General features: G+C 37.0%; 1 protein-coding gene across 3 annotated transcripts in view; it reads left to right on the top strand.

Moving 5' to 3' along the window:
* The window catches only part of LOC145989776 (uncharacterized), a 96,054-nt gene that overhangs the window by 71,888 nt on the left and 6,698 nt on the right, over positions 1 to 17,468 (top strand). For 2 of the 3 annotated variants that reach the window (XM_083125105.1, XM_083125104.1), the window contains 2 exons: positions 6,242 to 6,436; positions 9,092 to 9,211. The gene's annotated coding sequence lies outside the window, so the exon portion shown is untranslated. Of the gene's footprint in view, positions 1 to 5,191; positions 5,342 to 6,241; positions 6,437 to 9,091; positions 9,212 to 17,468 lie in introns of all 3 variants that reach the window. The other variant, XM_083125103.1, reaches the window with a different exon arrangement.

Below are 17,468 nucleotides of genomic sequence, written 5' to 3'. Positions count from 1 at the left end.
GACCTCTAATGTCGTCGTTAAATCTAAAGGCACTCTTTTGCTTCATTAAATTGCTTAACAGCGCGTTGTGTTGTGTCGGAAATAAAATGGCGAAATTGCGTATGCCAGCTGTTGTGTTGAAAGATTATCACAAACTGATTTGAACACATTATTTGCATACCATCGCAAAACATACACTAGTTCGATTTCTTTCTACAGCAAAAATAATTTTCCCATTTCGTATTTCATATTATAAATTCGTACTGCAAATCAGAAATTACATGTAAGTTAAATGAGAAATATTGTATCAATGTACTTTTTAAAGTTTTGTCAATAATGGCTTCGTGATCATCACACATTATTCAAATTTTATTAATTTTGCCTGTCTAGCCAAAAATATATGCTTATAGTTAATTATACGAACTTGATGTTTTTAAAATGCATATTGGGCTTCCACCTTCAATGCACTGTAACCATAAACACAAAATATCTCGTGACTTTTTAAAATAATGAAACCTCCTTTTACATAGTTCAATTTGTATAAGATGAAGTTATTCACCAAAATATTCGGTGTCGTCGTCCACGCTGTTTTCCAGTGGATCACATAGAAACTGGAGAAAGTCGTGGTTTCTTGTGTTTATGCTTATGTCTGCTTATAACTACCATTCCAATTTTATGTTGTTTTTCTAAACTGAAAAATGTCAGAAAACGTAAGAGATAAAATTAAAATGAAGAAACTGTCCTTGAAATAGGCAATACACGTCCTGTACTCTCATTTAATGTAAAATAAATTTGTGACATTACACAATGTAGCCTGCAATCTTTCAAAGTAGTAGGGAATTGTTCTTTCGAACTTTTCAAATTATTATCCACCTACTCCAATTAACATAGTGGAAGAAAATAATTTTGCAGTGACGAGAATGCTCAACACAAATGTTCATCATTTTATACTGTGAATCACAAGCGGCTAGGGACAGCTGTAGCAAACTGGAGATGCTTAAAGCACCAAACCTGACCGGCCTAACCTAACCAAGTACAGAAATAAAGAAAACCTGCCTAACCTATTTACTTATTTAGCTCGTAGCTGTACGTAAGTACTGTAGAATAAAACATGTTGTTTAATATAATGTGAGTCTTAATATAATCACAAAATCAAAACAATTATTATGCAGTATATTGAAAATGGGCTGACATATAATGGTGCAAATGGAAATTAAATCGTATTCATAACAAACTGAAAGAGCACTTAAAAATTGAAACAAAATAATCAACCGTTACATGTACAAGGTACATTTACGATCGACTACCATCTAATCACGTAATACAGCTTACATATGTTGTTTCATTAAGAAAAAAACTTTAGGTCCTAAGCAGTTTCAGGTATATAGTTTCGTACATGGACATTGTAACATTTTGACATTGTGCAGTGACATAAAACACACTACCATCCATTCGGAAATTTTTCCTTGTACTTACGTACAAGTGGTAATGGTACTGTCTAACAGTGCACTTTTTATGTTTGTTTGTTTTTTACCAGTTATGATAAATCAAATGTAAAATATCATATTAATCAACCGTTCCATGTACAAGGTACATTTTCTGAATGACTACAATTTCATAACATAATGAATAACCAAACATAATGTAAAGTCCCGTACTACACATGTATGTTTCATTAAGAAAAAAACTTAATCCTAAGCTGTTTCTGGTAATGTAGTTTCGTGCATGGACATTGTAAAAGTATGCGTATTTGTTTGTAAAACACACTACCACGCATTCGGAAATTATTCTTTGCACGGTACGTTCGTACAAGTGGTGAGGATACTGTATAACAGTGTACTTGTCCTTTTTACCATTTATGATAAATCAAATATAAAATATCGTATTGTATTATATATATATTTTCCTTTGAAATTTTTTGTACGAAACAAAAACACAACCATTCAAAAACGTAACTTGTACATATGCATGAACGGTAATCATACTGGTAAACATTTTACGTGCCTTCTTTTTTTGTCAGTGATTATTTGGAAACAGTAGATTTCTTGTTTGCAATGCCACATTCACATCAATGCCAATAGAAGTGACTTGCAATATTTACATATTATTTAATTGCCATGGCACAGTAAGTTAAGTTATGCGTGGTGTTCATTTCGTGAAATGTTCTCTTTGTTGAGGAAAATTATTATAGCAAACACACGTTCATTTCCACCTTTAGGCCTCTTTTGCAATGCCATTTTAATATAATCAAATTTATCAAACTTCAAACAGATTACCCTAAACTAGAACAGTAGTATTTATTTATATATTTATGATCTTGTATTGGCAGTCGGTAGGCACTCTTTTAAATCAAACTTACGAAATTACAATGTAACTGTTAATCCTAATACATAACATTTTCGGTGTGCGGACGCAAATACCTAACTAACATTCATTTCGTAAACATATATTTATGTGTTACACATGACTTTATTTATTTTTGTTCCTGGGATTTCATACAAAAAGCCCGAATCCGCTTACGCACAGTCTACTGTCCACGGTGCAACCAATGAAAACGTTGCATTTCTCGTATCAAAGTATGAGAATAGCAAGGCATCAAAGCAAAACGTCTCTAACCTGTCGTTAATTAACGGGCCTATAAAATCGTTTGAGCGAACATTAAAAGTTTAACAGGCTGCTAAGATTTTAGTGATGCGTTAACTATCAACTCGTTAAGAACGTTTTAAAGATGGTTGAGCGAACCGGGCATGAGTCACTTTCAGTTCAGCGTTTTCGTAACAAGGACGGTGGAATATAATTTTACTCGTAGGCCACGAAGAAGAGTTTTGAGAGGATTCAATACAGCCCTTATTGATTGATTTCATTTACTTTACTTCGCCTTTCTGCCACTTATGGCTAATCGCGAAGATGAGGATGGGTGATATAATAAAACTGATGAAGGGACACTTACAAACACCTATTCCCGGGCCGGAATTCGAATCCGGGACCCCTGGCGTCGTAGAGCGCTGTGAAATGCAGCCCTTATGTTCGATAGTTGTGCAAGAGAGTGTGTTCCTTGAGTGTTATTTAATATTGTCGCGCCGGCCCCCATGGTGGAGTGGTTAGCATATCGCGCTACGACGCTAGGGGTCCAGGATTCGAATCCCGGCCTGGACATAGATGTTTATGAATGTCCATTCATCAATTTCATTATATCATCACTCATTCCCATCTTCGCAATTAATCAAAAGTGACAGAAAAACGAACTAAAATAAAACAAAACAAATCAAATTATTAATGTCGCTCTCGAAACCTAGTACTAGTAGTACAGGCAGCAAGGGTAAAATATTACGTTCATAAGACAGAAATCTTATTATTGAAGCAGTGGCGGCGATTGGGTTCCAAAACCGGGGAGGGCAAAGCGCCAGAATTGGGGGGGGGGGGGCAAAGAAAATATATTTCCCTTTGTAGATAATGTTTAGCATAGTGCGGGCACCAAAATGGCGAGAAGTAGGGGGCAACTGCTCCCCTCGCCCACGCTAATCGCCGCCACTGTTTTGAAATGTATTCTTACTTCAAGGAATTGGCGTCGGAAGAAGTGTGTGCTGAAACAGTGTTCTCTCATAGTCGAGAACTTACGGCTAAAGCGTGTGGTGTATGGTGCACACTGTGTTGCGTATTATAAAACAGGTTAAAGTGTCTACCACAGAAATCGGTGAACTCCTATTCAAATCTCCTGGGAAAACATGCCAGAAATCGGAGACGAGAGCGATGATGATGGCCTTGCAGTTCCTTTACAATAAATAAAATGCCTTTAAACTTCTATCCGGCAGGTACGAGTTTCTCTTATATGCGAAAGCTACCACTTTTCTATGCGACGAACACTTTTACGTGCAAGTTGAATTATTAAGTTTCGCTCATTGCACAGTACTTTGCAAGGCACTGTTAAATATATTTTGCATGAACCATTCGTAATTATGCCTCTTTGTGTTTAAACTTGACAGCGATTTCCTCCAGTTGATACATTAGCGAGTGCAGTGTTTCCAACCTCTCTAAAATTATTCCTCATACTTAAGTTTTCCGTTTTGTTCCTTATTGATATGTTGGATGAATATAGTTTCTGACTTCAAGCTTTAACCAAACATGTAATTGTTTTTCCACGGTGTTTCTTGTCTAGTAAAGGGGCCTGTAGTAAAGTTGGCTACTCTCTGCTGGTGCTCAAGAGCTCCAACGATTTCTGAACTTGAAACTATTTCAGAGCGGTCAGGTAACTTTTGAAGAAGTGTACGTACTGTTAGTCTGAAAGCTAAAGGCGCATTCTTGACATTGCAAAATAACAAGATAATGCTTTTATCATGAAAAGGATTCATGTAATGAAAATATTCAGGTATCATATGAAAATTATATTTTACGCAGGAAAGAAGTTAAAATTTATTTTTGCTGCCCGGAACACGTGTAGTCTAGTGGGGGAGATTCCCATCAAAATCTCGTTAATTTGTGAATCTAGGATAATTGCGATGAAGCCAAAATCACGGACAATTGCGATGATTTTGACGGTGAAGGCCATTTTACAAACTAATGGTAAGACAATTTTGACGATCAGAACCTAACCTAACCAAAGGCGCCAAAGAACTAATAATTCTGTAGAATGTTGGAACAACAAAATAATTAGGTGGCTTGGAAGACGGCATCCAAAACTTCATGTCGTTCTGGCCTGCCTCAAGAGCCAAGCAGAAGACACCAACATGAAGTACATGCGGATGGAACTTAATCTAGAAGGCCAAGTTTATTCGCACATATGAGGAAACGGGTCACTTCAAAGGGTGTCTGTTGGTTCTAGCCCGTGTTCAAAAACTTGGTTGAACCAAATTCCCAGCCGAAAATATCAATATTTCACACAATTCTCTTGTAACAGGTATTGTGCGGGTGTTAAGTCACCCTTCAATTTGCTAGAAGATTTAAAATGTCATCGGAATTGTCCACCCGCCCTTTCACTTCTGTGTTCACCACAATTGTCCGTCGTTGCAATTGTTCACCATCGCAATTGTCCGGCTACCTAATTTGTACTCTGTAAAGCGGAATGCTTTCAATTCTCCTGTTGGGAATTTTAAAAATGTTCATACTCATAGCCAAGACTAACTTGTCTCAGAGAGGATTATTATTGTTACTATTTGCTTATAATATTGATCGGATTTTTCCGTGGTCTATTTCTTCCTGTGGCGCAACTAACTAGTGGATTGCGTGTGTGCAATAACGTGTGTGAGGACGGAGCATGAACCAATTCAGTCGCCTTGCTCTGTACATTCCACAAGGACAATTTTTCTTCGAGCAGATATATCATCACTTCAAGGTGCTGATACCACAAAGAACTGAAAAGTCCCACGTAAGTTTGAAGGCAATTATTTAAGGTTTACTGCTAAATATGCGTGTGTGTTTGGTAAGAGCAGGTAAATCCATGTTATATGCAGTAGTATTTTTCTTTTTGATAAAGCTTTTAAATATATATATGCATTTTATCATCCGATATCTTAATATTGTGACCACGGCCGTGTCTAGGTAGAAAATTATTTGATTGATTGATTGATTGAGTTGGTCTTTTAAGTCCACTTTATGCACAGTAAGGCTAATCGGGACTGGACCTACAGTTTAAAGTGGAATCCGAACCACTATAAACCTCCACCGGGTATCGAACCCGGAACCCCTTGATTACAAGGCAATATGCTACCACTATGCCATTAGGGAGGCCTAGGAAGAAAATTAAACGGGTCCTAACCAATCCCATTTGTTTAGTAAGCATTTGCACTAATTTTCTAATAGAATAATAAAACAACAAAACTGGAGAAATACTGTAATTTTCAAAAGAGGTCTCAAACTTTTGTGTACTGTTTTCTAGATGGTCTATAGGCTGGACACAATTTCTTGTGTAAATTATTAATGCCTACTAATTTAGTGCCGAATTTTAATTTGTACATCTGAAAGTAAATTTTAGAAAAAAATAATTTAAAAAAATAGTAACGTAATTTTCTTCGCAGTCTCATGAATATATTTAGATATTTATAATTTTAATAATAAAAATTCAGGTGGAACTCATAGGCGTCGCTAGCTTGCAATTACCGAGTAGGGGACAATCACAAGCATTGATATATTTTTAAATTTTTGGGAAGAGGAAAGTACTATTTAAGCAAACTTGAATTTAAAAAGAATAAACTAAGTTGTTATTGTTATTATTTTAATCGGCAGTATTGGCATTACTGTGCTTATTAAGTGGTTTTTTTTTTTTCAGTGTAAGAACTGAACCTTTCTCCCTTCCTTTGCCACGTGATATGCTTCACGTGAATTTCAATAGTCATTGTTTGAGCCTACAACTTCGTCGCACTTCGATGCCTGTCCAGGATTAATACCTTAATTTATATGACAGAAGATCCGGAAACATACTTCATTAGGAGGACGTTCCTTTATCTTGGAGAAACTGTTTGCGGTAAGGATTGTTCTCTTTATTCTTATTGCTTCCAAACAAGAAGATTCATATGAGCCCATGCATGAATGAAACCGAAAATAATGTGGTTGATATTAAGTGTCCTTTAGTCTTTGTAACCATTTAAAAGCAACAAATTAAAATAATTACAAATGGCTAAAGGTATACGTGGTTAGGCAACTACCATCGCTACTCTCAGAAAAGTTTCCAAGGGGAAGGCATCAGAATCAAGGTCATGTTTTGGTTCCACATTACTTGATGTGGAGTTGTCCATTTTACCTTGAAGCTAAATATTACAGACAAGAGACCTGCCAATGATTCAGGCACTTCCATATCCTGCATTGGTTCAGACAGCGACGTCTTCGAACCGTCCCCTTAACCCCGATAGTAAATATATTGTTATCCTCATGTTATACCACCCTCTATATTGTCCTGCACATTACAAAAATGTTACGATACAGAATGCTGTGAGTGTGTGTGTAAAAAAATATATAAATAATAATAATAATAATAAAATAGTCTCACTCTTTGTTCATCAGCCCTCGTAAGAATTGTGAATTATATGCTTCAAAAATTGTCAGACAATGAATCACAAATTCATCTTCGGCAGCGATGATCATTAAGCTTTACTTACCAGCAGTGTACGAATTACAGGGGGCCGCGAATATTCCCCTCAACAAAAGAATGTATCTCCCAGCAAACTAAATTATTTTATCCCTTCCAAGGGATGTTTTTATCCCCGTCAAAGAAAATGGAATTCAAAGCATATACGTAGTACACAATTTCTTAACTATGTAACGAACACAATTGAAAACTCATTCGTGTCCATTAATGGTCCAGCCATCAAAGATTTCCCTGCCGAAAAGTATGCAGCCTTGAGGATTAAAGGACGCCATTCTGCAACTCACCAACCTCACCGAGTCTCTTTTCATACCATAATGCTGATATTTTACATGTATTAAAGTGTTCACAATAACCTTGGAGGTGGTTAGATGGGCGTTAAATTTGAACTTGGCAAGAGAAGTGTGGAACTATTTTTGTGCGTGATTTTTTTTTCGGAATGTAAATTTACTGTGTGTTTCTAAATTACGTGTAAATGTTGTGAGATTTAATGATCCACGTCAGAACCACTGTAAAAATGGTACTTAAAACCAAAAAACAATAGTTAATATATTTTGAGTCCGGAAGTTCGCTTTATGCACAGAGAGGGTAATCGGGACTGGAACTACAGTTTAAAGTGGGATCCAAACCATTATGTGCCTCCAGTGGTAGTTGAGTTTACTGAGTGGTGACATGTACAGTACAAATTTATGTAACCTCTAAGAAAAAGGTACTTTCCAAAATTAAATAAAAAATACGTTACTCAGTGGACATCCCCCTCCCCCAAAGCAAAAAAAACTTAATTCGCACAGTGCTCACCAGGTACACTGTGTCTACAAAAGTCATAGCCTAGAGCAAATAATGTCCGCGTAGTTGATTACTTGAAATGTTACCATGCATTTATTTTCTCAGGCTCAAAGACTACGTCCTGCATATTATTATTATTTAATAAACAATTAACGTCACTTCTTGTTTATTGCTTTGTCAACGATGTTATTTCTTTGCGTAATCTCATTATATCGTTATGTAAATAAAACGTAAGTCTATCAATATACTTATCTACCTATGAAAATAATATTGCTGTACTTTCTTTACAATTTCTGTTGCATTTTTGAAAGACGGAAGTATATGACTTAGCGATATTGGGTACATATGTACCCAATATGACCTAACCGTTATTTTTTTCCCTGTAATCATGTTATTATTTGGAACAGGCTCCGATTTTCAGTAAACGTCCAGAAATGTTCCCTCTTTTGAACCTTGCTATTAGTATTACCTTTCTGACTTTGTACGCCAGTAGAAACAATCGCAAACCTTAGGTAGGCCATATTTAGTTGTTGCTGCGAAGGACTTAGAAGAGTATGACGACGTCTATGCAGACTTCATCCTTTGTGCATTATTGTTATATATTTTACTTCTTTTCTTGTCAATTATTATTATTATTATTATTTGTCGTGTCTTGTGAATTCGATACTCTGACAGAATTATCCTCCTGCGCAGGATCTTTACACAAATTCGGCTTCTCTTTTTATGGTCACTCATTTTTCATAAGCTGAGCCTTTATTCTTGACATTCTGAAGAATAAATCCAATTCTTGATCAAACGCAAAATTGCAATATCGAAATAGATTTCACTTGCATAAATGTATTCTTTTAATAAGCATTATTAAGACAAAGCATTGACGATACGTACATTGAATTTTTAAAAAATCCCGGTTGGACGAGCTGACAACCATTCAGGATTTCCCTCCTTTGAAATCTTAAAAAATTAAAGAAAATTCCAGAAAACTCGTGTTCAATGTGTTGTATTATTTTATGTTTATGTAAATATTGTAATATGTACTATTAATAATGGTAATAGAGCGGGTCATTTAATCTCGTCGATGTAGTAATCAAATCAGACACAAAAATACAACATCATATTAACAAAAGTAAGGCGTTTCGTTTCGTGTAAATACCTATCTCGAGCATTGATATCCTCCCTTTGTACCCAACACTCCATGTCACTGCATATGTAGGTGAACAGAGTGTTTAAGTGCTGTTTTGTTTTTCTCTACAGAATTCAACCGCCAAATCGTGTTCAACAATAAGCCTGAAATAGAATCAGTGCAAGCAAGTACTGCTCTGGAGACTACCACAGTTCGGATATTCATATTTCTTTTTCCTGCTGTGTTACGAGGTGAGTGAAAATTGATTCCATAAAAAGAAGCGGGACACGAAATGGTTAGTTCAGAAGGTTAAAACACGTTAAAAGAATGGTCTTCCTGTCGTTAATTTTCAAATTGTTAATCCAACTCCACATTTCTGGAAGAAGAGTTATTGAATATCTCATGCAGAGTTTAAAAAATATCTTGGATTCTGATTACATCTAGTTATTGTTCTTTCACATGACACCCTCTCACAGTGGCGCACGAAGGGTTTTCATTTGGGAGGTGTACATAATTAGAGCTCCACAAACATAATACAAAATTCACATAAATAGTATTTGTTAAAATTACATGACATTTTTAATGCCTTATTTTGTGACAATTGTTTCAGAGATAAAAATAGAAAGAACATTTTGACCAAATGTGAACTTTTTCTATTAAATAGTTAGTTTTTCTTATAGTTTTATGGAAGTTAGAAAACAAAATTTCATAGTCTCACTACCGTCCTTGGTGTCTGCATTGGTGCAGAAAATCGGCAAAGCTCAACGACTTTCTGGGATCAGGGAATTACATTAAAATACAAGAACAGTCACTTATTTCTCCGATATTTCACTTTAATAAGAATATCGAATGACTATATCCTTAAATTATCAGAATTAGGCATGTATATTTAGTTGTTCAGTTTTGAACGTTCAATACTTAGACGACTTTTACAGTACCCCATGTTAAAAATTTTCCCAGATTTTTTACTCATTCCAATGCAAAATTTATTTCCTGAATAACTTTACAATATAGTTTTGATAAAATGTATCTAATGTTTTATAGTGGAAATTTGAGATTCTGAAAATTCTTGTGAAAATTTCGAAAGTGAAACTCTGCGCCACTCTTCTGATGTATATTTATATCTTATCTTCCAATCCATTACTTCTTGAGAATTGTGTACCCCCTACACATAGAAGCTAAGGTTTTGTTTCCTAAAACCAAACTTTATCATAGTCAACCATTTTACACTCATTTTAAACTCATTTTCATTCCTTTAGAAAAGTTTTCCCAGCGTGCAGATCAAGTGAACTAACTGACACCAGAATGTACAGTACAATAGCTTTACAGTGGTTTTAATGCTTTGCGGAAGGAAGATAATGTTTGTAAACAAAAATCCTTTTGTATTTTGCTACCAAAAATAGTTTCTTTGAACAGCAGCACCTTGCTCCTGTCAAATTACAAGGGGTACAGCTTGGATTTGGCATGATTAAACCCGGGTTGGTGTATATAGGATTGAGCTGTACGACGATTTCACAATAAGTTTTATAAAAAATCCACCATAATATATGTACGTATTTTCACTTCGTTCTAGCTCCAATGAATAATAATTTTTGATGCAACATATCTACGTTTCCACACCTCATTCTCTCCCATTCCCTCATCTTTTTTATGGGTTAAAGTCGGCCATCACTACTCCTATGATACTTAGAAGTAAAAATATACTTTTCATAAACTGGCAATACAATTAATCAATATCTACCGGTATTTCGTTATGGAAAACGTCTTAAGGCAAGCGCACCCTGCGTCGTTCTACCCACTCCTTTTCTCCCCTTCCCTACCTTTATACGCGGACTTTCTCAATAGATTTTCGAGACAACGTAGGGGAGTTGATTCAGTAGTGAATGAACAAGCGCAATGTATTTAACAGATTTCCAAACTATAACTTATGGATTGGGAGATGCAATACTTGTTATTCCTCCAATAAAACTGACTGTGTGGTTGTTGGATAAGATACTATGGTATGGAATATGCAGTGAGACTATAACCTCAACTTCAACCTCCTCACTCAACAAGCATGCCTGCAAATCACAAACAGTAACGCTGGCAACTACTGAAGTAAATCCATGTATTGATTTGGGGCATGTTAGTGTCTCATATGAAAGTCAATTAACCTGCAGCACTGCGGTTATACGATACATGTAATCAATGTTGCTAGGGTAAACAAAACAGTGTTTTGTGGCTCAGCGTTGCGATGAATTGCAACTGATCTATAAAAGCGGAGACCCTATGTTCAAAGCTTGGGTAATATTTAAGAGCTCATGATGTTCGTTCATTTAGTGTGATATGATTGATCGTAATCAATTCAGTTAGAATCAATTTAATTTAACTTCAGATTTTTCATATCAATATGCATTATATGACTTCCAGTTTCTAAGTACATTTTGTGCACATCTAGACTAAGTGGAATCCCAACCACTTGTGCTTGGTATGAGTTCGAGTATGAGTTCAAATCCATCTTCAGTTCACTTCATAATGTGGTCAACTTTAAGGTATTACAAGATAATTGCATTCCCTGTTGTTTCTTTCAAATTCGAATTGAATTAAAACAAACAAAAAAATTGGTTAAATCGGCATTAGTTCCTCAGAATTAATTAATTTCTGTTCAATTACATTTCAAGGAATTTAGTAGACTTTCCATGTAGCCGAAAGGTATTACCTTTTGGTGTGATGGGTTCCGGGTTCGATCATCGTTAGGAGCTGCAGAATTTCAAGGCTGATCCAGCGCCGTGAGAGCAGTTGGTGAGCTACTTGAAAGCAATATCAGCGGAATCCGGTCTCGAAAGCCAGAAAACTTCGGCGATGAGACTCGATGCTCTGATCATAGGTAACTCAATTAAAAGCTGTTTGGCAGGAATTTGCGCATAAAGGGCTGTCGCGCCAAAACGTTTTGTAAGCCAAGTGATTTTACACAAAGAGCACTAATGAAGTACGCGATATTGACATCTACTATACTATTTCACATGTTCCAACGCAAGATGCATTTTCGTCGGCCGAATGCGCCCGTAGTGTTCTCTTTATACTTGACTTCTTGCGCTGTTTGGATGCCAAAAGTGAACGATAAAAGTTTTACGAAGGTGAGGCATATTATTTCAGTACCACCACAATCAGAACCAGGCAACAGTGGCTAAAGATTGCAGAAGAATTGCCATGTACTAACTTCAATTTTTCAAGTTGAAAAATACTCACAATAATATAAGCCTCTGACTATTTAAGTGGGTACAGGGTTGTGTGTGGCCTATTTCAAAATGGATTCCTCATTCCATAGACACAGACCCAGACACACACACACACATACACACACACACACAGAGAGTTAGAGAGAGAGAGAGAGATATAGAGAGATAGAAAGAGAGAGAGAGAGAGAGAGCGCAAATGCTTTTCTGCCACTTTTGGCTATTCGCGACGATGTGAATGAATTGCGATAAGATGGAGTTAATGAAAGGACAATAACAGAAACATATTGACAGAACACAACAGAAGCCTCACAGAGGCTTGGAGTCGAGCCATTAGAGCCTAGTTAGCCTGAAACAATGCAGAACAGGATGTACACTGAAATTCTTATGTAAGGCCTCACTGAGCCTCACGTCTTACACAAAAAAAACACGAAATTGAATTCGAAACACTGCAACGTCAATGTCGAAACTGTATGCAAGACAAGGAAGAGCTGCACAGCTGTCAAAGTCGTCAGCGCTACACAGGAGAAAAATGTTAGCCACATGTCCTCAAGGAATTAGCATAGCGTTTCTTTCTGTTGTCATTTGGCCGCAGAAGAAATATTTGTTGTCCATTTTAGGCTAGCAAGAAATCATGTTCTGAGCTGGCTATTTATTTCATTCATTAATCAAAATTCGTTGTTTGTGTTTTCGTTAGTTTCTTTTTGTTATTGTGGTTATTATTTATAAAAAGAAAACTAGCAAAGAAGGTCCTTCCTTTCGGCACGTGATAGGCATGTGGTAACTTTGCTAACTATTCGACCATTTTCTAACCCTCTTGGTTAATTTCAATGATAAGGACGAATAATGGAGTGACCAAATAAATGAACGAACATAATAATCTCTTAAATATTACCCAAGCATCGAACATAGGGTCTCCGCTTTCATAGAGCAGTATGCAAAAACACTCGGTCATGGGGGCTCTCACAATTGAAATAATAATTGTAACAGAAAACCTAATATTAGAGTATTTTAAGAGTTTAGGCAGATTAACAATTCACGCCAACCAACAACAATTGCCATAATAGTTACACATTTTCGTTTGCAACACACAACCTCGACTCCGTTCGATATGTGAATTCCCCTGTCTCTGTTCTGTATTATTTTTACTTAGGATATATTACGTTGCCTGTTTGTATCTTGGTTAATCCAAGACATGGTTGTGGTGGGGCAAACATAGAGATACATCAATGCCTCTATCGTGGCTCGAACTTAAGATCTCTGGTTTCGAAGCACGTTCATTCTGCCACGTGAGTGCTCTTTCTCTCTCTCTCTCTCTCTCTCTCTCTCCCTCTCCCTCCCTCTCCCTCCTAAACACACAAACACAACCTATATCAGCCTATACGGTGGAACTCTGTAAGTTTGTAAGTGGATAATGTTTTGATGCTCATACATAATCTTTCGACAGCCCTGAATTAAAACACGTGGCCAGTTGGAAGGTGGCATTTTTTTTGTTAGAGATATTTTTCGTTTTCACCATACGTTCTCAAGTAGCATTAGCGAACAAATATCATTACTAAAATACAGAAGAATCTATATTGAATTCATTCTCTTGATCAGTTCCAAAACAAAAATGAATTATGAAATTATGTACACAGTAATGGGCCCCAGAGATATTGTTGTGCTTATTGCTATGGCCTTGTATTCAATAGGTTTTTTGGTTGGAATGTCAAATCTTATTTTAACCTGTAGGCCTAGTCGCAGCATCTGTTCTGAATTTTTCATTGTCAGGATACAAACTTAAATCGGTAATTTTTCGTCAACTATTAATTTAAAAAATTGCGTCCCATATTTAAAAAAAATGTTTTGTACAAAGCTTATTTTGAAGTTAAATTACTAGTAAAACGAAATTGTGGTTCGACCCCGGTAAATTGTCGAGATAGCACCCTGCATCCCTTTAGCGAACACACACACGTGAGCAGCGAATGAGAGGAACCGGTATGTTAGATGGTATAAAACCATGCTGTTTCTACACAGTTTCTAGAACCCCCTCCAATGGACATCCCTTAAGTACAACAACGAAAATAAATATAAATTTTATTTAAATATAAATGCATGAGTCACGGTAGATCAGTCGACCTCCGTGGCGGAGTGGTTAACACAACGCACTATACGTCGGGGGACCGCATTTTAGTTCGGCTCGGACATGGATGTTTGTATTTGTCCCAATGAGAATACAGAAAACAGAGAAAATTGACGTACATGAAAATTGAGAAAATATGAATAACGGGGGAGACTACCACATAGGGGTATTCTTTAAAAATAAAATAAAGGGTGCCTGACTACCATGCGAGAGACCCGTATTCGATACTCGGTGGGAGAGAACTGGGATTTTTTCCACCTGTTGAAGCGGCTCCGGCGCACGCCAAGCGTCGTATAAAGTGGGTATCTGAAGGACTCTGGGGCGTGGTACTGATCACATCACCCCCACCTTCGGCTGTGATCAAGAAAGTGTGAAGTCCTAACTTCACCCTCCCTCCCTCCCCATACGCCTTCATGACGTTGAGCAAAGCACAGGAGACTTAAATTATGTACCAGTAACATGAGTGAAATGCATGTTAGTCTTCACAAAATATTTTATTACAATTAATGATCAATTTGTGTAATTTGGTTGCAACAAAATTTTCAGCGAAAGTAACTGTAAAAGTAGCTTACAGTTACTTCTGAAGTACAGGTAACTGTAACTGAGTTACTTTTTAAATGAGTAACTGTAAATGTTACTTTTTTCAGCAAGTAACTATAACTGAAACTAGTTACCATATTAAAAGTAACTTTCCGAACACTGGATTTTTTCCTACTTTAGTACATCTTCCATAAACACACATGTAAATAGGAAATCATTCCTTCAAATACGTTCCATAATACAGCTATCTGAAGCAGATGCGTTGTGTGTATTCCTTAAAATGAATAAAGTTCAATATAGTGGTGATTCAATTATTTGAATGAATGTGTAACAACAAGTTGATAAAATTTTTTAGGACTCTTCTCCTTCTCTTGAAAAAAATGAAAATGGGCTTCTGAATATAAACGTTGTTAAGGACGTCTAAAGATTGCAACAAGAACAGAAACCATAGAACAAATACACGATATCACTCTGTAGACAAGCAATTTAAAGTGCGTGAACTTGCTCAAGCTGCAAGTACATAGAAAGAACGTGCAGGATATACAAGGTGAGCCATATTGATGGGACACATTTCAAATGCATGTGGAGCATGTAGGAAGCAACATTTATTACCAAATATATGGAAAACACTGCCAAAGGACGGGAGTTTCGCATTGTGTTCAGTGTTTGAAGATTACATCCCTGAGATGGACACCACCTTGACGAGAACATGCTTTGACTCTAACAGTCATGTTCAGCATAGTTTTGCTTAGGGTTTTGACTGGGATGGTCGCTATCTCCCTTCAGATTTTGTCCTTCAGTTCATTGATGTTAGTGCGCCTTGTGGTGTACACCTTGTCCTTTAGGTAATTCCACAGGAAGTAGTTCGGTGGAGTTAGATCCGGGTATCTGGATGGCCAATGGACATCACCAAATCTCGAGATGAGCCGTCCCTGGAAGTGTCGTCGAAGGGTTGTCATTGACACTACTCCTGTATGACTAGTGGCACCATCCTGCTGCAGCCACATCTCTTAGGCCAAGCCGTCTCATTTCGGGTATGAAGAATGTTTTCTTAGGCACTTAATCTGCTGTCTATCACGGCACTTCACATCCATGTTTTCACGCTACAATTTCAATTATGTGAAGCCTTTCCAAAAAATCTCAGGGAGGGCAAATGCCCTTTAGGGGGTGGGGGCTAAAGGACAAGGTGTACACCACTAGGTGCACTACCATCAATGATCTGAAGGACAAAATCTGAAGGGAGATAGCGGCCATCCCAGACAAAACCCTGCGCAAAACTATGCTGAACATGACTGTTAGAGCCAAAGCATGTTCTCGTCAAGGTGGTGTCCATCTCAGGGATGTAATCTTCAAACTCTGAACACAATGCAAAACTCCCGTCCTTTGGCAGTGTTTTCCATATATTTGGTAATAAATGTTGCTTCCTACATGCTCCACATATGCATTTGAAATGTGTCCCATCAATATGGCCCACCCTGTATTTTGCATGAAGCATTCGATATAAGAAATATTTGAGCAAGAGGGGTGCAAAACTTGATAACAGCAGATCAACAACGCGTTCTTACGAAAATATATGAACGGCTTTAACAACAATAAAACTCATTTTTCATTATGTGCGTTGAGTTATAACCGTGGATGTGACTTGGATTCTTCATTATTCTACCGGAATCGAAACAGCAGTCGTTGTTGTTGTTGGGTTGGTGTTTTAATTCCACTTTATGTACAGTATGGCTAATCGGGACTGGACCTACAGTTTAAAGTGGGATCCGAACCACTTGTGCCTCCACCGGGTATCGAACCCGGGACTCCTTGATTACAAGGAAACAACGCTACCACTGCGCCATGGGGGAGGACCTGAAACAGCAGTCAAAACAGTCTACAGATAAAGATTGTTCAGCCCCAAAAAGAACAAAGCAGGAAACATTGTGAAACCGGCATTTTGGGATACAAAGCGGTATACATTTATTGGTTATCTTAAAAGCGGTAATATAATAACCAGTGCATGTCATTCCAATCTTGAAAATGGACAAGAAAGACCCGGTTTGTAAAGTTTGACGAATGGATTGTTGGAAGATGCACCCTACTACCCAGATTTGGCTCCGTCCTACTTATATTTCTCCCCAAAACACAAACTGCTCCACACTGGTCAGCGTTTTTCATCGAATCAAGACGTGATGCTACAGAGGGATATTTTTCATATTTATGGAAAGCCACTTCAGGAACGGGAAAATGATGTTCAAGAATCGCTGGAATAAATGTATTGATCTCAAGGGAGAATATGTTGAAAAATAAAAACATTTTTTAAATAATAATTTCGTAATTCAATTGCTCGTTCGAGAACTTTCCAGACCACTCTCTTAAGTCTCTCATTTGATATATGCCAAGTTGTGATGATTACTACATATTTGAAAAGAATGGAATTGAGATAGAGACCTATTATGCTTCAATGTCTTGAAATGAAGAAACAGTTACTCCTTGTCTCTTGGGGACGACCCTAATAGCGTGTCTCATTGGATGCTCATTGATAAAGGCACGTTCCATTATAAATACAAATTACCTTATTGCTCTGAAATGTAAGAACGTACAAGTTACATGTTTGCTTTAAAATATAAAAAAAAGTCACTCTGCTTC

The sequence above is a fragment of the Lepisma saccharinum genome, chromosome 7 (assembly GCF_977018435.1).
Source record: "Lepisma saccharinum chromosome 7, izLepSacc3.1, whole genome shotgun sequence".
Lineage (NCBI taxonomy): Eukaryota > Metazoa > Arthropoda > Insecta > Zygentoma > Lepismatidae > Lepisma > Lepisma saccharinum.
The sequence above is the reverse complement of the archived record's forward strand: the minus strand, read 5'-3'. Positions and strand labels throughout refer to the sequence as shown.